Source organism: Triticum urartu, chromosome 6 (genome assembly GCF_003073215.2).
Source record: "Triticum urartu cultivar G1812 chromosome 6, Tu2.1, whole genome shotgun sequence".
NCBI lineage: Eukaryota > Viridiplantae > Streptophyta > Magnoliopsida > Poales > Poaceae > Triticum > Triticum urartu.
In genome coordinates, this window is record NC_053027.1 from 540236887 (window position 1) to 540262880 (window position 25994).

At 46.4% G+C, this 25994-nt stretch overlaps 1 pseudogene; it reads left to right on the forward strand.

Moving 5' to 3' along the window:
* The first annotated feature begins 15647 nt into the window (after positions 1-15647).
* LOC125512771 lies at positions 15648-19630 on the forward strand (annotated as a pseudogene).
* Positions 19631-25994: the final 6364 nt, after the last annotated feature.

A 25994-nucleotide genomic window follows, 5' to 3' on the forward strand; every position in this document is an offset into this window, starting at 1 on the left:
AGATGATGGGTTGCTAGAGTGACAGAAGCTTAAACCCTAGTTTATGCGTTGCTTCGTAAGGGGCCGATTTGGATCCATATGTTTCATGCTATGGTTAGGTTTACCTTAATACTTTTGTTGTAGTTGCGGATGCTTGCAATAGAGGTTAATCATAAGTGGGATGCTTGTTCAAGTAAGAACAGCACCCAAGCACCGGTCCACCCACATATCAAACTAGATGATACCCCGCACGTTGTTGCGGGAATATTTTGCAACATATTTCAATGTGATTCCTTGTATGAATAATGAATAACTGAAGTAATAATATAAAAAGCTAAAACTGAAAATATATATAATTTATTATGTTTGATTACTATATAATTGTAGAAATTTTATTAACTATAAATAGCATAGTAAAATGAAAATTCTCTTGGATGTTTGCATGTTAAGATGTGTCTTTTTTCATGCATGTTTAATAATGAAGTGACATGCTTGCATGTGGGAGACATATATGATAGTGGAGGTGGTCCTTTTCTCATGCATGCTATGGGATGATGTGACATGCTTGCATGTTGAGAGAAATAGTTAGTGGGGGCTAGCTATTTAGATATAGAAGATTATCAAAGTAACTAACGCAAATCATATGAACGTGATGAAAACTAATTTGACGATAATTCCCATGTGTCCTCGGGGGCGCTTTTCTCTATATAAGGGTTTTTACAGGCTTGTCCTTTGCTACAAAAAGGATTGGGCCACCTTGCTGCACTTTATTTACTTTTGTTACTTGTTGCTCGTTACAAATTATGCTATCACAAAACTATCTGTTACCACTTATTTCAGTACTTGCAGAGAATACCTTGCTTAAACCCGCTTATCATTTTCTTCTGCTCCTCGTTAAGTTCGACACTCTTACTTATCGAAAGGACTATAATAGATCCCGTATACTTGTGGGTCATCAACGGCCACAGCCCGAAAAAATCACCAAGACCGACGGAGGAACGATCTGTCCAATCCACCTAGCCGCAAGTTTCGCCGAAACGGGCAAGACTTTCTGCTGCCGCAAATCGAAGGAATCAGTCCGGCTCGGTATGTATTTTCATTGTACCACAATCAGATTCGATTATGATAACCGAAGACAGTAAATTTTCTCTACCGGTGCCTACGCTGGTTACAAGCCCCGAGGGCATCAATTGGTGGCGTCAAAATAATGTCCAGGAAAAACAGTAGTACCAACAATCCACGACGTCATAAGGATATGAAGGAAAGCCACACCAGCAGAACAATCCTCGGTCGACACCAATACAATAGACCGCATGCTCGGACTTAGAGAAGGGCACGGTGTGAGTCAGTCGATCCAGCCACGACCCGGAAGCGGACGTGTCCACGGACTCGTGATCCACCACTAACCCGCCGCCGGGTTGCCGGCCAACGGGCCACCACGGCCTCCCCTTGTTCAGCGTCGTTTTAACCCGCCTGCAGCGTGCCTGGCCTCGCCCTTAAACCGCCATAGATGCCATGGCCCTAACCAGCGCCGTCCTGCGCGGTTCCGCCCCGCCGGGTCACAACATGCACCTCTGCTCGCAGGACCGACCATGGTCGTTCCGTCTGAGCACCAGACTGACCCTGCTATGGTCCTAAGGGCATCTCCAACCGCGCCTTTAGGAAGGCCTTCTCAGGCGTTTTTCTTGCGCCGGCGCCGAAAAATCGGCCCAGTCGCGCTTTCAGGAGCCCGATTTTCGCCGGCCTGGGCCGAAAACAGCGCCGGTGGACCCAGGCCGAACTCGGCGCGCTGGGAAGCGCCGGGCGAACTTTTTTGGCGCGAAAAAGCCGCGGGTCCGCCGTGTCAGCGACACGGCTCTCTTCTCGCCCATTCGTCGTCCTCATCGCCTCGTTTCCCGTGGAGAATCAATGCCAAAGCTGCCGCGCCGGTCAGCCTGCGCCATTGATGCCTCACGGGCGGCGCAGTGAAGGCCGGACGACGCGCGTCCCTCGCCCTCCCTCGCCCGCCACGCATAACACGGCGGCCACGCGTACGGGCGGCGTCTCAGCCTATATAAGACGCGCACCAGCGTGCTCGACGACCACACTCTCTCGCCGTCGTCGTTCCTTCCTCTCTTCTCTTCCGCCGTCGTTTCTCCCTCTCCTCTCTCTCGCCGTCTCCACCCATGGCCGAGTGCTTCCTTGGTGACGGCGCGGCGGCAAACGGCTTCGGCCGCCGCCATCTCCACGAAGACGAAGCTCGCCTCCTTTCCGAGGCCGGGTACCCGGTCCCGCCGGAAATGCGGGTGCCCGACGCGTGGAGGATCAGCGCCGGCGGCGTGCCGTTGCCACCACCACCCACCGGGGCGGCGCGGCGTGCGGAGATCGCACGCATCCGCGCGTCCCTACCGCGGCCGGCGAGGGAGGGGCCACGGTACGTCCCCGATAGCCCGCTCTGGGAGTCCTACTTCCGCCGCCGTCACGCCAAGCAGCTCGAGGCCACCAACGGTGTCGAGCCCTCCGGCAGGCTCAACTCCAACGGCCGGCGCCGGTGGTGGGGCGTGCCCGGGCGCACGTTGGAGGCCGTCCTCGAGTACATCGAGGGCGGCAACACGCCGCCCCTCGAGTACCCCGATCCCCCGTCCTTCTCACGCCGCCGGGGAAGTTCCTGGACCCCGAGGCGCATGGAGACCGGGGGGTCCTCCTTGTCGTCCGGCGGCTCGCCCTGCCTCCGCCCCGTCAAGCCGGAGCCCCAGGACACGCCGGTCAGTGCCCGCATGCGCAGCTCCGGCGTCCGCATCGGCGGTGCCAACGCCTCCCCTCCCACCGGCCGCTTCGTCCTCGTCAAGCCCAAGCCGGAGCGTGGCCTCCCCGCGGAGTACGAGGAGATAGCCCGGCGCGGCATCTCCGACGAGGACGCCCTGCGCTGGGCGCGGGACGACTACCTCCGCGACGAGATGGTCCGGCAGCGCCGGGCCCTGGAGGAGATCGCCGCCCGCAAGCGTGTGCGCGAGGACGAGCACGGCGTCGTGGTCCTCGACAACGACGACGACGACGACGCCCCTGGACCGTCCAACCCGCCGCGCCAACCGGGGGAGGGATGCAGCAGGGGCGACGGAGGCGTAGGCGGGGGCGGCGACAACGACGACGACGACGACGACGACGGCGGCGGCGACTACACGCGGTTCTACCGCCTCCTCGGCATGTAAACCGCGTGGGCGAGCGGCGAGGTGGGCGGCGAGGGGGACGGCGGGGTAGCTCGCCGAAGTTTTTTTTCTTTTTTGTAAAATATGATTAAGTTTGAACGAACTCGCCGATGTTTGCTTAAATTTCAATCGTGTTTGCGCCGTATTTGAATTTTTTTAAAAAATGTGGGGGCGCCGCGACTGGGGGGCATCACGCCCCCAGTGCGCGGTTTAGCGCCAACACATTCCCAGGAGGCGATTTTTAGGCGTTCTGGGGGCCGAACGGCTGGAGATGCCCTAAGCCGCCTGCCGGCTCTGCAAAGTCGCCGGCCACCGCCCACGAGCTAGCGTCTCTCCACTTTTTCCTTTTCCTCAAGGGTTACTACCTGGATGTGGATACGGCCGCCACCCGGAGACAGAGCCGGCCACAATCCTCCATCATCCACAATTTCGCCTCGAGGCGTGCTGCTTCTGCCGTGGCTGGCCTTGAGTCACCGCCTGCAAGCCCTTCTATGCTGAGTCGCCGCTGCCTCGTCGACCTGCCAACGAGCCGTTGCGGAGAGCCGCCTCAACCTCTACCATGAGTGGCCACAGCCCGGCCGACGAATCGCCTTCCCTGGACTATCGCCACATCGACCCGCCATGACCCCCGGCTGCCTCAAATCGCCACCGTTGATGTGCCGGGCCAACCCGGCATCTGTTTCAAGATACAAACCGCCAAGACGCTGCTGATGCGGTAACCCGCCTTACCATGGGATTTGACTCGTCCTGCCGCAGTAACCCGCCGGCGCCCCTGCCGAGTCGCTGATACTCCGCCTCTGTCATGATCCGGAGCTCTCGAGCCGGTGTGTGCCACTGCTAAATCGCCGCACCGGGTTAAGTCCGCCGGTTTACAATGACTACGAGTCACTGCTTCATAACCATCTCGGTTGAGTCGCTTCGTTCAAGCTGACCCCGAGTCACCACTGACCCGCTGTGGGCTCACCGAGCCTCTTCCACCTTTGCAACCCGCCGTTTCCAAGGCGCAACCATAACCCGCCTTGCCGACACCTCGCCATGCCAAGTCACCTTTCACCGCTTCTGTGTGTGTTGACTCGCCGTTTGCGCAATGCCGGTCTCACCTCGGATCATCGCCGCCGCCCGGTCGGCCCCGAGCCGCCTGCGGTCATGACTTGACTCCGCCGGTTTACCTCTACCTCGCTTCGGCCTCCAAGTCGCCGCCTGTGGCTATGCTGAGCCACCGCTCCACCCCCGCCATAGCGCTCCTCGCTAGCCTGCAACGACTGGAGCTGCGCGTCGAGCCACCGCTCCGGCCACCAGCAGGCCGCGATCCTTCATGCCCGAATAATCTCCGCCACGAGCCGCTCGCACCTCACCGATTTTTTGCCTCCGCGTCGAGTCACCTCTTAGCTGCCTGCCTCGGGTCGACTTCTATTCGTCGGCACTCTGCCACCATCTCTGCGGTCAGCCTTAACCACCGCCGTTGTGCCGCCCTGGACTCCTCTGCCATACCAGGCCCCCGCGTGCCGTCGGGATGCACCTTCACCTAAGCCGCTTGATGTTTCCAAGGCGCCTGCCTCAACTCGCCGCTTCACCGGCGTATCTTCATTGTATGGCCACAAGTCACCATCGCTTGAGTCGCCGGTGTGTAGGCCTCCTGTTGCTTCTGTTTCAAGTCGCCACATCGCCGGTGTGTTCTCGCCTTGGCCTTGCCTTGAGCTGCCACCGCCGTGTTTTGAGCCGGCTGCTGTATTGAAAAAGTGGGAGCTGAATGTGGAAATAAAAGTCAAAAGGCCTTAGTGCCCGACCAAAAAAAGGGGGATTGTCTCCCCATGTGAAGACCTCAATCATGCTGGGTGCTCAAAGACAAGAGAGCTAGTACTACTATTCATTCTCAAAAAGTACACATCAGATCAATTCTTTTGTGAAAAAGCCAAAAGCACTACGGTGCATTATCCAGCACCGGCGTCTATGTTCATATGATGAAAATATCAGGTGCTATCTGCCTTATCTACTTTCCCGTATTTTTTTATTCTTTGAAAACAATTACTCTCGCACTGCCATGTCTTTTATGCAAAAAAATTCTTCAATATAGAAGAGACCATTAAGCTACAGGTATAAGGATTCCGTGTGCATCATCCAGTGGTTCAGTCTACAATGATATACGGAGGCCGTACTGGTATACGTCTGCACCACGGTTCTTAATAGATGGGCATTCAACTATCAACATGCCGGGGGCTGACCTACATCACAGGCAACACGCCACTAGTCATGCAGTGGTCCGGTCTACATCGATTCACCCAGACAGCGCCTATGTCGTTGCCTAATGGATATGTACAAACCACCGCACCGCGGTCCGGGTTATTCCAACAACTCTGAAACAAGGCATGACAATTTAGCCTCTGCCTGCACCGGATGATTCAATGGACAGGGCACACAAATCGCCACCACTACGGTTTATCTTCAACAACAAGCTGGGATGAACCACTAGCTGAATTATTGACTTAAATCATACGGGGTCATTTACAACCCGCCACAGTCGACCTCAAGTTTCCATGGATTCATATCGCGTTATTAACGCTAAAGATATACAATGAGTGCTGCGAAGATCATCAACTCACTACCTTGCCTCCAGTTTTAACATATTACAGCGTTTCGCTGCTCAACTACATGGTGGTGTACATCACGGTCAAATATGGAGAATCTCAAGCCAACTCCTCGAGTCATCTTAAGACTCGGGGGCTACAATGATATGACTCAGCAAGTCTTGTCAGTTTCAGCAAATTCAAGTGCCCCGGGACGTTGAAGGGAAAGATAACCCGGTCCCGGAGGTTACTGTTATATTGGTGAAAATTTAAAGGTCGTCAGAAAAATTCCGGCTTAAAAAGTATATGACAATCACAAAATCTCGGCTCAATGAAGAAGTTCCGGGTCATCAGGAATGATTCCGGTTGAAAATCCGGTTCAAGGGAAAGCTGTCTCCCACAAAACTTTGAAGCTCTCAATATCCGGTTTAAGAATTTCCGGTTCAAAAAGAATAATCTCTTGCAAGTTCGAGTTCTCAGAAAAATTAAAGGGACCAAAGAGAGTCTATTGCAAAAGCACAGCTCAAACATAGGTGCCCCTTGGGCACAACCCACAATATCACTTGGGGGCTTGGTCGTATTTGAACCATAGCTTAAACCCTCTTGATTAGCGTAAGGCCACCAGGGAAATCACTTGGGGGCTTGGTCGAATTCGAACCATAGCTTAAACCCTCTTGATTGGCGTAAGGCCACCAGGGAAATCACTTGGGGGCTTGGTCGTATCCGAACCATAGCTTAAACCCTCTTGATTGGCGTAAGGCCACCAGGGAAATCACTTGGGGGCTTGGTCGTATCCGAACCATAGCTTAAACCCTCTTGATTGGCGTAAGGCCACCAGGGAAATCACTTGTGGGCTTGGTCGTATTTGAACCATAGCTTAAACCCTCTTGATTAGCGTAAGGCCACCAGGGAAATCACTTGGGGGCTTGGTCGTATTCGAACCATAGCTTAAACCCTCTTGATTGGCGTAAGGCCACCAGGATGATCACTTGGGGGCTTTGGTTGTATTCGAACCAAAGCTTATACCCTCTTGATCGGTGTAAGGCCACCAGAATGATCACTTGGGGGCTTTGGTCGTATCCGAACCATAGCTTAAACCCTCTTGATCGATGCAATACCATAATTATGACTATTTAAATCCTTCTTGATTTTTTTAGGTTTATTTGATGAGGTTTATAATGCTTTATGATTATAATTCACCTGTGTTTATTAACCCAGTCTGGCTTTGGACGTTAAGTCGCCGGTATATATTGGGGTTGCGCCATTGGAATCATGCGCTTATAAATCATTGGATTATATTATTCTAATCTTTAATAGCCAACATGGCTGGATTTTTATTATGGTTATCAATAACCAGTATTATGATTGAGGTTTTCAAAGTCGCTTTAGCGCAATGCATATTATTTTATCGATGGATATGATTTATTCTACAATAGAAGCAATAGTCCCGAGTTGCTGCAGGCTTACGACCCGGCACTTGGGGGCTCATTATTCAAATTGAGATTACATCAAATATGCAAGTCCCATGTCACTGCCAGCATGAACCATGTCACTTGGGGGATAATGCAAAGTCATTTTTTGATCACCTTATTGAAGACCCGACTCATTACATCGTAATGAGCGGGCCCTTGGGGGCTACCAATTGCTCCTGTTAAAATTCAAGCTACACAAACCTTATTCCATTATATTGAAGGATCCACTGCTCAGTTGGTAAAGCACAAAGCTCTTAACCTTGTGGACGTGGGTTCAAGCCCCAGGATGGGGGTTACGTCATATGATGTTATTTTCAATGAAGTATATATAAAGTCCCAGCTCAATATTATCTTACTGAGCCGGCCCTTGGGGGCTACACGTTGTTGTTCAAGTCTACATAATTATATCTATAAAGTCCTTGCTCATTATTGCATAATGATCCAGCCCTTGGGGGCTACACTCGTTGAAGTTTTTATGAGCATAAGGCAATTTCAAGTCCCAGGTTGCTGCAAGCATGACAACCCGACACTTGGGGACTACATGTGGAATTTTATGTTTGACTAGTGACTGAGATGAACAAATCGGATTTCTTCAAGGTTCAGACATTTATATTGAAGCAAGTTTTAAGTTGTTGCTACGCTACCTTCTTAAGACATGGGGGCTACAAGTGATATGCATATAAGAGGTATATTTTCAAGCTTTGATGTTAACTACAATTATGACCTGGTACCATCAATATTTATAAACTGACAAGTTCTACATTCTTAAACCGGCTGAAGATCAGATGAGTATTTCAAAGACCAATATTTTTGTTAAGCATTGGGAGCTGAGTCAAATGAGTTATTCTTCACAATATTTCTCTGTGACAAACCAATGTCAGCAAATTGATTATAAAGCTGGCTTATTGACCCGGATTTTCTAGAAGAAGGAAATGACAAGGATTTAAGGATAATCAGGATCAGTTTAACATGGATAAATCCAAAATAAAATGGGGGCTAATGTCGGGGATATACCCCGCGGTATGACCCGACCGGAGTTATAACCCGGCTGGGACTTGATAACCCGATAGATGTTAAGTCAGATGATAACCTGACAGGTGTTAAGTCAGATGATAACCCGACAGATGTTAAGTCAGATGATAACCCGGCAGGTGTTAAGTCAGATGATAACCCGGCAGGTGTTAAGTCAGATGATAACCCGGCGGGTGTTAAGTCAGATCATAACCCGATAGACAATCATAACCCGGCAGACAATCATAACCCGACAGACAGTCATAACCCGACAGACAGCCATAACCCGGTTGACAGTAATAACCCAGTAGACAGAGTCACTTGGGGTTAATAAGCCCGAGACGTTAAGAAACCCAAGACGTTAGGAAGCCCATGAAGAGAAGTCAGAATAGTTTAAGTCTTAATCTGAGTTGGACTCTACATGTAACCCGCCCCTTTAGCTTATATAAGGAGGGGGAGGGCACCCCAAGGGGGGAGGAGAAATAATCTTAAGGGTTAGACATAACCAGGAGAGCCGGTTTACGGTGACTCCCTCGTGATGATAATGAGACCTAGCCACAAACATCATGTAGGGTTGTTACCGGATGATGTTTCCCGGGGCCCGAAGCTGTCTAAATCCTTGTCTTCTGTTGCGTCTCTCGATTCTGCCCAACCCCTCTCAAGCTAACACATAGATGCGTTGGTGTCACGACTAAGTCCTCACACTAGGACATCTGCCGTGACAATTCCACGACACCCACTTCTAAAACGATTTTCAAAAACCTTTGCCTTTTCTTCGCCCTTCTTTCGTTCGATCTATTGTTTGCTTGTGTTACCATGTACCTTCTTTTTCTTGCATCTTCGCTTGCTAAAATTTTATGGATCCTCATCCACTTGCTAATCTCTTTAAGAGATCCAATTATGATGAACCTATTATTAGTGAGTTGAGTGCACTAGATTATCTTTATGAGGTTTTGCTTGAAATCCGTGAATCTAACAATTGTGACGAAGTACTTTATGAAGTGATTCATGGTAAATCTTTGAATGAAAGTCATGATTGCAATGATGTTATTACAAATTCTATTAATGTCAATTATGATAAGGATATGCAAAACCCCAAGCTTGGGGATGCTAGTTTTGCTTTGTCCTCCACTTGTTGCAATGATCATGATTGGGGTGATTCTTCTTACAATCTTGAAAATTTATTTAAGCCCCATGATGAATATGAGATTGATAATAGTGTTTGCAATATTATTGAAAGTGGGTTTGGAAGAGTGTCTACTTTAGATCCCACATATTTGGAGAATGTTCAATCTTATGAAATTTTTAAGAAAAGTGGGTTTGGAGAGGTCATGACTTTAGTTAATGTTAATCCCACTATTTTAGAAGAGTGTCAACTTCGCATGCATGTGGATCGTGATGAAAATATTTTATGTGATAGCTATTTTTTTGAATTTTCTTATGATCCCACATGTAACTATTATGAGAGAGGAAAATATGGTTGTAGAAATTTTCATGTTACAAAATTACCTCTCGTTATGTTGAGATTGCTATTGTTTCTTTCCACTTCCTTGCATATGCTAGTTTTTGCTTGCTATGATAATTTGTTTGCCTATAAGATGCCTATGCATAGGAAGTATGTTAGACTTAGATGTGTTTGTCACGAGTTTCATGATGCTCTCTTTGCGCTTCAATCCTTATCTTTCATGTGAGCATCATTGAAATCTCAATGCCTAACTAGGGGCGTTAAGCGATAGCGCTTGTTGGGAGGCAACCCAATTTTATTTTTGTTCTTTGCTTTTTGTTCCTGTTTAGTAATAAATAATTCATCTAGCTTCTGTTTAGATGTAGTTTTATGTTTTAATTACTGTTTGTGCCAAGTAGAACCTTGGAAGACATGGGTGAAGTCTTTGCAATCTTTCTGTAAAAAAACAGAAACTTTTTCGCTCACGAGATTAGATGCCATTTTTTACTGGAGAGTCCTTTTAGGTTGATTCATTTTTTAGATGATTAATAGACAAATTCCTCACGTCCACCAATTTATTTCATAGTTTTTGGAGTTCCAGAAGTATTTGTTTGATACAGATTGCTACAGACTGTTATGTTTTAACAGATTCTGTTTTTCGTGTGTTGTTTGCTTATTTTGATGAATCTATGAGTAGTATCAGCGGGTACGAACCATAGAGAAGTTGAAATACAGTAGGTTTAACACCAATATAAATAAAGAATAAGTTCATTACAGTACCTTAAAGTGGTGGTTTATTTTCTTATACTAACAGAGCTCATGAGATTTTCTGTTTAAGTTTTGTGTTGTGAAGTTTTCAAGTTTTGAGTAAAGATTTGATGGATTTTGGAATAAGGAGTGGCAAGAGACAAAGCTTGGGGATGCCCAAGGCACCCCAAGGTAAAATTCAAGGACAATCAAAATCCTAAGCTTGGGGATGCCCCGAAAGGCATCCCCTCTTTCGTCTTCGTCTATCGGCAACTTTACTTGAGCCTATATTTTTATTCACCACATGATATGTGTTTTGCTTGGAGCATCTTCTATGATTAGAGTCTTTGCTTTTTAGTTTACCACAATATTCCTTGCTGCACACACCTTTTGGAGAGACACGTATGAATCAGAATATATTAGAATACTCTATGTGTTTCACTTATATATCTTTTGAGCTAGATATAATTTTGCTCTAGTGCTTCACTTATATCTTTTTAGAGCACGGTGGTGGTTTTATTTTATAGAAATTATTGATCTCTCATGCTTCACTTATATTATTTTGAGAGTCTTTTAAAACAGCATGGTAATTTGCTTTGGCTATAAAATTAGTCTCAATATGATGAGCATCCAAGATGGGTATAATAAAAACTATCATATAAAGTGCATTGAATACTATGAGAAGTTTGATTCCTTACGATTGTTTTGAGATATGAAGAAGGTGATATTAGAGTCATGCTAGTTGAGTAGTTGTGAATTTGACAGATACTTGTGTTAAAGTTTGTGATTCCCATAGCATGCACGTATAGTGAACCGTTATGTGATGAAGTCGGAGCATGGTTTATTTATTGATTGTCTTCCTTACGAGTGGCGGTCGAGGACGAGCGATGGTCTTTTCCTACCAATCTATCCCACTAGGAGCATGCGCGTAGTACTTCGTTTCGATAACTAATAGATTTTTGCAATAAGTATGTGAGTTCTTTATGACTAATGTTGAGTCCATGGATTATACACACTCTCACCCTTCCACTATTGCTAGCCTCTCTAATACCGCGCACCTTTCGCCAGTATCATACACCCACCATATACCTTCCTCAAAATAGCCACCATACCTACCTATTATGGCATTTCCATAGCCATTCCGAGATATATTTCCATGCAACTTTCCACCGTTCCGTTTATTATGACACGCTCCATCATTGTCATATTGCTTTGCATGATCATGTAGTTGACATCATATTTGTGGCAAAGCCACCATTCATAATTTTTCATACATGTCACTCTTGAATCATTGCACATCCCGGTACACCGCCGGAGGCATTCACATAGAGTCATATTTTGTTTTAAGTATTGAGTTGTAATTCTTGAGTTGTAAGTAAATAAAAGTGTGATGATCATCATTATTAGAGCATTGTTCCAGTGAGGAAAGGATGATGGATACTATGATTCCCCCACAAGTCGGGATGAGACTCCGGACATAAAAATAAAAAAGAGGCCCAAAAAAAGAAAGAGAGAAAGGCCGAAATAAAAAAAGAGAGAAAAAAAGAGAAGGGACAATGTTACTATCCTTTTACCACACTTGTGCTTCAAAATAGCACCATGATCTTCATGATAGAGAGTCTCCTATGTTGTCACTTTCATATACTAGTGGGAATTTTACATTATACAACTTGGCTTGTATATTCCAATGATGGGCTTCCTCAAATTTCCCTAGGTCTACGTGAGCAAGCAAGTTGGATGCACACCCACTTAGTTTCTTTTGTTGAGCTTTCATACACTTATAGCTCCAGTGCATCCGTTGCATGGCAATCCCTACTCACTCACATTGATATATATTGATGGGCATCTCCATAGACCGTTGATACGCCTAGTTGATGTGAGACTATCTTCTCCTTTTTGTCTTCTCCACAACCACCATTCTATTTCACCTATAGTTCTATGTCCATGGCTCACGCTCATGTATTGCGTGAAGATTGCAAAAGTTTGAGAACATCAAAAGTATGAGACAATTGCTTGGCTTGTCATCGGGGTTGTGCATGATTAAATACTTTGTGTGATGAAGATAGAGCATAGCCACACTATATGATTTTGTAGGGATAACTTTCTTTGGCCATGTTATTTTGAGAAGACATGATTGCTTTATTAGCATGCTTGAAGTATTATTGTTTTTATGTCAATATTAAACTTTTATTTTGAATCTTATGGATCTGAACATTCATGCCACAATAAAGAGAATTACATTGAAAATTATGTTAGGTAGCATTCCATATAAAAAATTCTGTTTTTATCATTTACCTACTCGAGGACGAGCAGGAATTAAGCTTGGGGATGCTTGATACATCTCCAACGTATCTATAATTTTTTATTGTTCCATGCTATTATATTATCCGTTTTGTATGTTTAATGGGCTTTCATTTTCCACTTTTATATTATTTTTGGGACTAACCTATTAACCGAAGGCCCAATGACAGTTTCTGTTTTTTTGCCTATTTCCGTGTTTCGCAGAAAAGGAATATCAAACGGAATGAAACCTTCGCGATGATCTTTCTTCGACCGAAAGCAAACTAGAAGACTTGGATGAAGTCAGAGACACAACGGGGCGGCCATGAGGCAGGAGGGCGCGCCCAGGGGGAAGGCGTGCCCCCACCCTTGTGGGCCCCTCGTAGCTCCACCGACGTACTTCTTTCGCCTATATATACTCTTATACCCGAAGATCATCAGGGGGAGCCACGAAACCACTTTTCCACCGCCGCAACCTTCTGTACCCGTGAGATCCCATCTTGGGGCCTTTTCCGGCAATCTGCCGGAGGGGGAATCGATCACGGAGGGCTTCTACATCAACATCATAGCCTCTCCGATGAAGCGTGAGTAGTTTACCACAGACCTTCAGGTCCATAGTTATTAGCTAGATAGCTTCTTCTCTCTCTCTCTTTGGTTCTGAATACAACTTTCTCCTCGATGTTCTTGGAGATCTATTAGATGTAATACTCTTTTGCGGTGTGTTTGCCGAGATCCGGTGAATTATGGATTTATGATCAAGATTATATTTGAATAATATTTGGTTCTGCTCTGAATTTTTATATGCATGATTTGATATCTTTGCAAGTCTCTTCGAATTATCGGTTTAGTTTGGCCTACTAGATTGATCTTTCTTACAATGGGAGAAGTGCTTAGCTTTGGGTTCAATCTTGCGGTGTCCTTTCCCAGTGACAGTAGGGGCAACAAGGCACATATTGTATTGTTGCCATCGAGGATAAAAAGATGGGGTTTATATCATATTGCTTGAGTGTATCCCTCTACATCATGTCATCTTGCTTAATGCGTTACTCTGTTCTTATGAACTTAATACTCTAGATGCATGCTGGATAGCGGTCGATGTGTGGAGTAATAGTAGTAGATGCAGAATCGTTTCGGTCTACTTGACACGGACGTGATGCCTATATTCATGATCATTGCCTAGATATTCTCATAACTATGCGCTTTTCTATCAATTGCTCGGCAGTAATTTGTTCACCAGGTACAACAGTCGCCTTATATACCTCTCCTTCTTGATATATCAACGTTATTTCTAGTTTTGAAGATGTATGTTCGTCTGTCATCCAGCGAAGCTTCACCCACACTCTGGGCACAGTGAAGGTCATGGCACTAGAATCTGTCGGCCCCAACCTGGACCAAGTTGTCAGTTGCTTGAGATGCTTTCCGTGCCTGAAGAAGCTGTATATCGAGGTACTGTTCCGTTCCTGTTAAATGTTAACCATAAGGGAGTTCAATTTTTTGCACCTTTTCCCAAGTTTACAATGACAATGTACTATGATTTCTTAAGGAATTTTGGAGGATTTTAGGACATACACCCCCACCCCATATTGGTTGCTTCATTCATCTGGTTACAATCGTCCATAAGCATTTCTCCTTTGGATTCATCTGTACTAGTTTTCTTAGGGAATTTTTCATCCAATCCAACCTCTTGTGAAGAAGGCTACATGTTTCTAGGAGTAGATTGTGATCAAATGCCCATGTTAATCATGCCAGATCGAAGATGGCACATTGGTGCATTTTACAAATTCTGCAAACCAAATAGGCGTGTAGCAGTGTTCAAAACTGCATGTAGGAACTAACACGTTCTCTTCTTTTGAAGTGCATATTAGGCCCGGAGCTGGATGATGTTTATAACGACAATTTCGAATGCCTGGATCTGCATCTCTCAAATATTACTTTGAACTCCTATCGAGGGACCCCACCGGAGATTACACTTGCCAGGTTCTTTCTTGCCAGAGCAAATGTGCTGAGGATACTGAGGTTTAACACGCATCTAATTAGCAAAGATCAATGGTATGATTATCAGAGCCAGCAGGTACTGTGGAATGGAAGTGCCTCCAAAAATGCCAAACTTCGTATTGGAAGAGCATATAAGAAAGCAATTGGAAGTCATTGTGTCAAACCCATACATGACTTGTCAGCGACTGATCCCTTTTCAAAAATTACGCGGTTTGCAATGTTTGAATTTGGGCGTTGTAATCTTTAAATTTGAACCTTGCAATATTTATGGTATTTTGTTATATTGAACCATTTCTTTTCTCTTGTCTCAACGCAAAAAGTTCATCCGAGTAAACCACATTTCGTATATCGCACACACCTTGATCTGGCTGACCGTTTCTTTTGTGTTGCCTAATCACAAACAGTTCATCCGAGTGAACGGTATGCTATATATCGCACACCCCTTGATCTGGCTGACCGTTTCTTTTGTGTTGTCTAATCACAAACAGTTCATCCGAGTGAACCGTATGCTGTACATCGCACAGACCTTCATTTGACTGCTCGTTTCTTTTGTTTCTCCTCATCGAAAATGGTTAATTGAACTGAACCGTATGCCCTGAATCACACACGGAACTAAAATCTGAACCATGTTTGATGCATCCGTCATCGCAAACGTTTTGCGTCTTTTTTGACGGTTTTTTTACAACACCGTTTGAGATTATTGCATCGCACATAGTTTCGTCGAAGAGTCTCTGATCATAGTGTCGCGTTAGCATCATCCTACACTAGTGAGAGAAAGAAACAATGCGTGTTATAATTTCTTTAGCGATAATCAAACTGCAGATAAACCGGAGTAGAGGAAAACAGCGGCTCAGTCAATGCAGTGTGCTCTCAACTTGCATGTTCGTTTCCACCCACCTTCTGAGTTCAGACCTTATATATGCAGTGAAGTAATGATACATCTCGTCTTCCCCTAGATTTGCCAGCTGCAATGCCTCGCATCACTATCCATCACACCTCAGTGTTGCTACGAGTGGTGACCCTAGGTTTCCCTGTAGAGATCCAGCTACTAGCACACCGTTCCCATGCCCTGTCAGCAAACGCCGGTACTGCGCAGCAGGTCCCTGCTCGATGCCGCGGGGATCAGGCCGCGGCGCTCCTCGCCGTGAAGCGTTCCTTCTCCTTCACCGGAAGTGCCACCTCTGGGCCGGCCACCACGACGCTGCCGTCGTGGAGAGAGGGCACGGATTGCTGCCGATGGGAGGGCGTTGGCTGCGACAACGTTACCGGGATGGTCACCGCACTCAACCTCGCGTGGCGGAACCTCGCTGGGGCCGTCCCTGACTCCATCAGGAACCTCACAGCGCTGGAAGTCGTACTGCTTGGCAGCAACAAACTCACGGGTAAGTCTACTTACTCGCAAAAAAAAGTATTTACTCCTCGATTTGTGATAGCAGAATGGCTAAATCATATGCCCACCAAAATTTGGGAAAGGTAGCCACGTGGGCCTGTTGGATTCCATATATCCTTAGGCATATTGCTATCAAATATTATGGTGACTAAAATCTACAGGGATTTTAAAATCTTGTGTCAATTTTTAAGCATAGCAAACCAAACGCCATGGATATGTTGTTGCAAGGATAACAATTTCCTTAAGTAAGCATGGCAAAAATACTGAGCAATGCAAAGGATCTGCCAAGCTTGCTGAAGGAAATTATCATCCTCGTGGCAAAATAATTTGTCAATCCGGCATTCGGTTTGTAGCGAAAATCCAATTGAATGCGGCCTATGTCCCAAAAGGATGGTCGGTTTAACAATGTAGCACGTTCTACTTGAGCTTTAGGGTATCCTGAGCTTGTTACTTACTTTGTAAAAAATATGGGATGTGTGCATCTTTGGACGTAGAGACCTAGCAGGTGCCCTTCTCCATTTTCTTAAAGGAATTGCGCAAACAAACTGTTGTGGGTAAATTTCCGGAAAATTACCAGTGTTATATGCCAAATACTCTGACCTATAGAACAGCATCTAGGTTTAAAGTAATTTCACGAGAATTTTAGAGTATTAGTCCTTAGCATTTTTCCTACAAAGCTTGTGCTTTATCACATCGTGTATTTTACAATTATTGTAGATAATGATATATTTTAGGAAATAGGTATCCTTTGTTTGTTCAAGTATAACATGATATAGAGCAAAATCCCAGGGATTTAGCAACCACATAGGACGCACACGTAGACAAATATTCCGTGTTCTCTTTGCATTGTCTTCTTTTTGTTAGAGCACGACAATGGGTTGCAAATTAATTATGACATAGATCCAAATGTACACACTCCTTGTCTAACCAGTTTTATGACCAACGCAAGCAATTTTCTTACACAGGGCCGGTTCCTCTTGATGCACATATGTTACCATACCTCACAGAGGTGGATCTAAGCAATAATTCATTCTGGGGGACGGTACCAGCATCCTTCTTCACTCAGCCAACATTGCTGAGATTGTGCCTCAACATGAACAGACTCTCTGGTGCTATCGAGTAATTCCAGAATCCATCAGCTACACTGACTTACGTTGACTTGAGCAGCAATCAGTTAACAGGTGCACACAATTGTACCTACATATTTCTGAGGATCTCTTTATTCTGAATAATATAACGGCCATGAACAGCAGAATCATACTTCTTTGTGTTGTGTTCTGTAGCGGCCACGTTTTGAGGTCACTCTTATCCTCATGGGAGATTTATGTCAAGGGAACTGTTAGAGACTATCCAAGTAGGCCAATAATTTGCTTACAATTATCCTCATTATCCAAAGCAAGTTCATGGCAGCGACACCATGCAATCTCAGGTGTTTCAATGTGGCTGTAATTCCAACGTTTGCTACATTGCACGGAAATTTTACTTATGTACCAATGCTTCATTTTTTCTAGTATACAATGTACAAGCTTCACCTATCAATATGCATCTGGTTGGTTCTTTTTTTTAGGGTAGATTATCGGTGGATCTTACCGATAGAGAAGATTATCAATAAATATCTCAACTTCCTAATGCGTGAAGTTCCACTTACGCCTGAATTCCTAAGAGGTGTGTGAAAATTAGATTTACATTGGCCTCATTATGTTATAGTTATGGACTAATATATAGAAAATAGTTATCACATGTTCTTGCCAATGGGTTACTTTTAGCACCGCTTTTAAATTTAAAAGTATCCTCCATCCAATCGATAGAATTGCAACTTGCTCGTCATTATTACGGTGTTTGTATTAAAGGGCCCCAGGTTCTAGTTTCGCCCCAGGCCTCTAAAATCTCAGGACCGGCCCTGATGATATCAGTATCCTATAATCCCTTGTTATCTGCTTTCGGGGATGGTAGTAAAATTGATGCTAGTAACAGCAGTATTACTAGTTTGAATCTAGCATATTGTAACCTAACAAGGTTGCCTAGAGTCCTTGGATATCTACCAGAACTAGGGAATCTGGATCTCTCTTGCAATCAAATTCAAGGGGAGATACCTCAATGGATTTGGACACACATGAGATCCTTGAACCTGTCGCACAATTTCTTCACCACAGTAGGCCAGCCGCCGCACTATGTTAATATAATGTACATCGATCTTAGCTTCAATATGCTCCGTGGCGCCACGCCATTCCCTTCCAATGGGGATCGTCTTGATTACTCCAACAACAAATTCTCGTCCATCCCCCAGAGTAGTTTCCTCCGCTTCATCCAAATAAACCCTCTCCTCGAACGGTCCGGGCTCACGACCTACTCTGTCAACCTTGCGAACAATGAACTGAGTGGGCCTATCCCCTACTCAGAATGTCGTGAGCAGTATGCTCTCAGAATGCTAGACCTATCCGGCAATAATCTCAGCGGATCGGTGCCACCTTATTTGTTGAAAGGTTGCGGTCAACTCATTATGTTGAACTTGAGGGGAAATCATCTTGACGGAACATGGCCCGACGAGACTAGCGAATCATGTCAGTTGCAACTGATAGATTTACATGGGAATCATATCCAGGGGCGCCTCCCGAGATCGTTGGCTCGGTGCCAATATTTGATAGCTCTTGACATTGGTGGGAACCATTTCACAGTCTCTTTCCCTATATGGATGGGTCAGCTACCGCAACTCCGGCTACTTATCTTGAGAAACAACAATTTTCATGGCCCCGTGAGCATGCCTCCTCTTGTGGAGAAGAACTCGACTGCCGATTACTTTTCCCGTGTACGAATCATTGACCTTGCAGGAAATCGCTTCAAATGGCGATCTAGCACCAGATTTCTTCAAGAGTTTCAAGTCCATGGTTTGGGATCCGAACAGAACGATTGCAGAATATGATGATTATACTACAGTGTCTGCGAAAGAAGGATTTATTTCTTATCTGGTGGCGGTTGATGTGGCCATGAAACAACAATACATGGGGGTGTCAAAAGTCAGTACTGACCTGGTGGTGATTGACCTATCAAGCAACCGGTTCAGTGGCTTCATCCCGAGGTCAATCAGCAACCTAACGTCCCTGCACGTTGTGAACTTGTCTCGCAATGCCTTTGGAGGCAAGATCCCACGTGAGCTCGGCCAGTTGGCCCGAATCGAGTCACTGGACCTGTCGTGGAACCATCTTCTAGGGGAGACCCTGCGGGAGCTAGCAACGGTGACCACACTCGTGTGGCTCAACCTCTCCTATAATGATCTCAGTGGGAGGATACCTTCGGGCAGCCAGTTTTCCACATTCACCAGCAGCTCATTCCAGGGTGGAAATAGAGGGTTGTACGGGTGCCCACTTCTTGTGAAATGTAACCTGACATTCGTTCCTTCGCCAACTTTGTCGCTGTCACCTTCTGTGCGAGAAGGATCACTATTTGATGATATCATGTTGTGGCTTTTTGTTGGTGTAGGCTTCGGAGTCGGATTTGCGCTGACAATCTTATTGCAGGTTGTTTGCAATGGTCATCATGAGATTATAGCACGCAACGCTAGATGAAGTAGTTGCCTAGTCTTTTTATTTATTTTACAATCAAGGATGTGTGGTGCAATTTCATGAGCGAATTTGAGGTATATATAGTTGAATGCATGCAATATGTATGAGTCTAAAGAAATGACCAGAACACTGGAGCTCTCCTTTTTCGCCTTTTTTTGGTAGAGATACTTGAAACCCTTCATCTGTGCATTTTGAGCTTCCATTTTTTTACATGCTATAAAAGCAAAAACAGGACGCCAAGATCTCTTCCTTGTATAATCTGAGCTCTTGACTACTCCAATAATTAGTGGGTTTTTTTTGCCTCCACTTAAAAAACTCAACTAAAAGGGCATAACCATGTAATTTCTAAACTTCCATAGAGGTAGGGTAAATCTAAGAATAGCCCAACTTGCATCTCTTGTAAAGCACGCCAATGGCGTCACTTGTTCTTGTCAACATGCATAAGGATAGAATTTTTTTTTTGAATTTTCATAACGACAGAATTGGTTAATCTGGTTATACAAATTTCGAGTGATTCACAACATGGTTAGATAGTAGGGAATGTACTCTGTTAGGTAATTAGCCGGATTTCTTTTAAACCTAATCCAAAATAGCATCATCACAAGATTACTGACATGGAAAATCACATACAACAGACTAGGAACATCCAGCACATACGCATGTGTCGCGTGCGTGCGTGTGTGTGTGTGTGTGTGCGCGCGCGTGTGTGTGCGTGTGTGTGTTCATGTTCGTGTGCTAGGACTAACTCGTGAGGCTAGTTTTCTGTGAGTGTGGTTAGCCCATGTACACCCAATCAATGAGATAGGAAGTGTTGCACGAATCCCTCCCTTCCTTCTGTCGCTCCGATTCTAACATGGTATCAATTTTCCAGATCCTATTCTTCTGCTGCCCCACCTCTTTCCTTGCAACTATGAGCTCCTCTCCTCCCTCTCCTCCGGTGGCTCAGATTCTGGCGAGGAGTTCGGACACCCCATCGCAACACAGACTCTCCCCACTCCCCAAATCCAGGGACTTCGCATCCGTGATCACGTCTTGGTCACTCTCGATTTCGAGAAGGAGAAATAAGGACTATGGCATCGCCAGTTCCTTGTCGTGCTCATAGCGATGGCTCACCGTCGCAAGCCTCCTCTGACCGGGCCCTCAACAACTTCGCCATCCTCTCCTGGTACAATGCCACCATGACTCCCTTGACCTTAGAGATCGTCGAGGAGCACAAGGACACAGCGTACACGCTCTAGTGGTACCTTTGCTACCTCTTCGCAACAACCGGGACGCCCACATCACGTACCTCCTCGATGAGTTCCATAGCTTCATCCAAGGAGACCTCTCCATCGTCGACGCGTATAGAGAGGACTCGACACGCTAGCTAGCTAGTAAGAAAATGAAGGAAACCATTAAGTACAGAAGATCGTCATGAACATATACAGAGAGCAGTGATCGACCTCTCCTTCTCCGAGAGATTGGTCGAACAACAAGTTTTCGTATATCTATCCGACGCTACTGGCTACATATATACAATATAAGATCTCTTACAATCCCCTAACATCTGAACTCAAGTTCCACATGGTATTCTCCATCTTTATCGATGACGTGGTCAAGAAAGAATCCCGCCAATTCCTCTTGAATTGCTCGTATGTGATCTTATGGTAGGAGTTCATCCCGCATCTGAAACATCTAATTTAAAGAAGGGGGTCAATACATATATATGAATGAAGCTCAACACAAATGATGGTAATAAAATAAAATTGTGAATATTATTGCTTACGCACTTCATATTGTTTTTTAGAGTAGCCCCGCTCACAGGTTGTGTGGCGGATGAACTCGCAAATGTAGTATCCATAGTAATTATTCCCAGGTTCCTGCCACAACCACTTTACAAGAAATAGAGGTCAATCAAACTGATAAGCAAGCATGCTAAATGGTATTGATGAAACTAGCTAGAATCAATGGGAGATGTGCGGAACTAGCTAGTAGTACTTACTTTCGGGTGTTTAAATCGTAGCTCCCCCGGCAGTCCCGGAGGTTCTGCGGTGAACTTTTTCCAAACCCTGCCAGACAAAGAAAACAATTACTTGATATCAGGAAATGAACAAAGTTGCCGATATGGTACGATAATGATCGATTGAACTTACTTCTCGAGCATTTTAGTCATGGCTGCATACTCCTCAGGATCTTTTCGTCTCGAGTCTATGACGGTTACTAGTCCCTGCTCAAGCTTAATCTCTAGCAGAATAAAGTGGAAGCTGCGCACGCATGCATAACTCATCAAGTACATTACTATAACCTCGAGTAATAAGGGAAACCGAATATGCACAAGACAATAACACTCACTTGAAGTTGTAAGGAAAGAGTATTATATCTTTGTTTTGATTTCGAAGTAACGATCGTAGCAAGTTGGCCTCGGTTTGTTTGGCATCATGTTTAACATTCCATTCATCTATGAGATTTGTGTTAATGAACCCAATATCACCGATTTGTCTCTTCTTGCATTCGGCGATCTTCAACCTGCATAATATAGTAAAGATAATTATATATACATGCGATGAAAGAGCTGAGCTATATATAGAGACTAAATTACAGAACTAGTACTTACAGACAGTAGCAAGTGACGATTGTTTTATCGAGGGCCTTTTCATTGAAAAACTGGAAGAACTCCTCAAATGGAACAGACAACAGATCAATTCCAACGAGGTCGTGCTCCTCTTTAACTCTCAGCGTCAAAGTATCCTTCCTAGACTTGCTGCAGGTGTCCATGTACCAATCATGGAATCTTCGCATCATCGTTGTTAGAGGAGGATGACCAGGTTTGACGGGAGGCTTCCCGTGCCGGTATTTGCACCTCCATTGTATCAAAATATGCATCGTCTGGCAGGTTATCTCCAGGATTGGTACCGGGAACCATCCCCGGATGATTAGCGACGATATCGCTAGACACCTTGAGCGGGGGGCACGATTGGTTCGCTTGTTCGCCGAGCTGGGGAATTTTTTCCCACTTCTTCGTTCTGCTAACCTTCGATCACTGCAAGTACTTCCCGACCGGGACGCTTCCTTATATGACCTTTCAATAATGCGTTCATAGTTGGTTTGCAGCGGAGAGGGTGGTGGTCGCTTCAGGGCATCGAGAGTGTGTTTCGCTTTCACCGGATCAATCTTCTCCTCCGGAGGTGGATGTTTCTTAGCTCTTTGCGTTTCAAAGAAGTCCTTCACTTGGGCTTTACAGATCTTCATGTTTTCCTCCTCGGTCATCTCATATGGTAACCTCTCTAAAGGCTTGAGAGATGGACCGAATCTATATTGCCTCCCGCCTCTGGCTATACTGCTAGACGCCGGAGCAGCCGGAGCGGCTGTGGCTGTCTTCTTTCGTTGCTTACGAGGCGAAGAAGAAGGAGGCGGAGTGCTAAGACGCGCCAGAGCAGCCGGAGCGGCGGCGGCTCTCTTCCGCCCTTGCTGACGAGGCGGAGGAGGAGGCGGGCTGCTCGGACGCGCCGGCGCAGGCGGAGAAGGAGGCGGAGTGCCGCCACGCGCCTGAGCAGCAGGAGAAGGAGGCGGAGTGCCCTGATCACTCACCGTAGGAGGAGGCGGAGGCGTCCAGTTCGGAAGCTTGATGAGCTCCTTCCGCCATAGACATGGAGTCTTCAGAGCAAGACGCAGCTGAGTCTCCCCTTCACCAGTAGGGTGGTCAAGCTCGAGCTCCTCAAATCCCTCCGTTAATTCATCGACTGTCGGTGTCAAAACCGGTGGATCTCGGGTAGGGGGTCCCGAACTGTGCGTCTAAGGCGGATGGTAACAGGAGGCGGGGGACACAATGTTTACCCAGGTTCGGGCCCTCTCGATGGAGGTAATACCCTACTTCCTGCTTGATTGATCGTGATGATATGAGTATTACAAGAGTTGATCTACCATGAGATCGTAGAGGCTAAACCCTAGAAGCTAGCCTATGGTATGATGATTGTTGTCCTACGGACTAAACCCTCCGGTTTATATAGACACCGGAGGGGGCTAGGGTTACACAGAGTCGGTTACAAGGGAGGAGATCTACATATCCGTATTGCCAAGCATGCCTTCCACGCCAAGGAGAGTCCCATTCGGACAGGAGACGAAGTCTTCAATCTTGTATCTTCATAGTTCAATAGTCCGGCCAAAGGATATAATCCGGCTGTCCGGAGACCCCCTAATCCAGGACTCCCTCAGTAGCCCCCGAACCAGGCTTCAATGACGATGAGTCCGGAGCGCAGATTGTCTTTGGCATTGCAAGGCGGGTTCTTCTCCAAATTCTGAATACCTGCTGAGTAGTGTCCGACTTCCCATAAATGTTGCACTTCTTTGCTTCCGCGCCCAATAATGGCTATCCTCCACGTGTCGAGCGAAAGCGAGAAGCCAGGGAATTTTTACATTTGCCACCCTAGCCATGTGAGTAAACTGTCTATTAAAGAGATGGGGATTCTTAGATCCAGATCACACCATCCTCCCACGGCGAGTATCCATCGGAGCGCGCTCGAAAAAATCCATTCCAACATGGCCGACCATCGCAGCTCCTCCTCTCGCTCCCGTAGCCCTAAGCCCGGTGATTGGAAGAAGTGTTCCGTCCCGTACAGTCAATTAGTAGAGTTACAAACCCAGGGATTTCTCCCTCCAGCGTACATGGTCCCCGTTCGAGCCGGGCTCGCCACCTATAATGGCGGGGAGCAAACGGAGAGCTTTCCCAACCCCTCCAAGGGGAAGCGGGTATGCCTTGTCCCTTATTTATTAAGGGGACTTGGATTTCCAATCCATCCGTTCCTCCGCGGGCTTCTGGAGTTTTACGGCCTCCAGTTGCATAACTTCACCCCCGCTTCCATATTACACATCGCTGGTTATGTTGCCCTTTGCGAGTTGTTTCTGGGCTGCGAAGCTCATTTTGCGCTGTGGAAGAAGCTATTCTGCCTTGTGCCCCGTACATAGAAGGGGTCAATATATCAAGTGGGCGGAGCCGAAATATGGCGCATCGCCGGGACTGGATACCTGTCCGGTACCCCAAAGAAGACGTTCGAAGACTGGCCTTCGGAGTGGTTTTACATGGAGGACGTCCCCCTTCCGGATCCTATTCGGATGGGTCTTCCCGAGTTCGACAATGCCCCTTTGAAGAAACGCCGAAGCTGGCGCCCACGGATCCCTCAGGAGGAAGATAACGGAGAATTCCTTCACCTGATGGGCCGGATAAAAGTGCTGGCCCAATCAGGATTGACAATAACCGAAGTTATGTCAATATGTATAATGCGGGGGGAACAACCACTTCAATATCGAGGGCACCCCATGTGGCACTTTAACGGGGAAGATGATGCCACCAGCTGCGGGCGTAAGGGACCGGACTCAGTTGCTGCTCTAGCAAAAATTCTGTCCAATTTGTACAAGGGAGAGGAAGAGGAGTTCATCCGTATTAAGCCACGGGATGGATTCTCCATGTACAACCCTCCAAGCTGGGTGAGCTGTCACTTTTTACTCCCAGCCTTCCCGCATTCTTCGTCATAAGTACTCACCTTGTCGTTTCATGGCAGGAACTGCAAAAAGCTGTACGGGAGGTCAACAGCCCACCTCCACAACCGGAGTACCCTGACCTGGCCCTCGATCCCGGACTCGAAGAGGATCCGGACATATTTGTGGAGCTGATCGACAGGACATTCTATCAATTGAGCTACGATGATGCCATGGTGGCCATCATAGCCGACTATCCGGGGCTACTCCCTGCATCGCATGTAAGAAAAACCAGAGTCCCAACTTCCAAGAAGGATCCCTTTTTATGCACTTCACTTATCGGACATATATGGTGTCTTACAGGGAAGGCCCTCGGGACGCCATGCCGAACCCGCAGTGACTCGCCAACAAGGGGCACCGAAGCCGGGTAGGCAAAAAAGGAAGGCGGTCTGGACTGAGACGCCGGCGCAGAGGTATGATACAGAACCTTGCTCCGTGGTTGTCGTCTTTTAAAATATAATAACGTCCATGTTTCCTAGTAGGAAAGACGCTCGCCGGACTATATCCGGAGAGGTTGCCGATCACGCCTCCACCAGTCGGGCTCCAGGGTCGGACATAGAGGCGGAAGCTAACACGGGGCGTATGCCGGATGCTCCTCCTACAGAGAATGGGGATAGGATATCCGCTACAAATTCCGAAGTGGAGAGCGCCATGAATCACAGGCATCGCCGGATCATACTCCGTGACACTTGTTTCTCACAAGAGGCGTTTGATGCCTTCAACTCAGGAGACGCGTACATCCGTGCTGCTCAAAATGGTCTTGCCAGGGCCACGGACCAGTATGTAAAAGATATACGGGTAAGAAAATCTGATGATTATATATATCGGTAGCCCCTGAGACTTGAAACAGTTGACA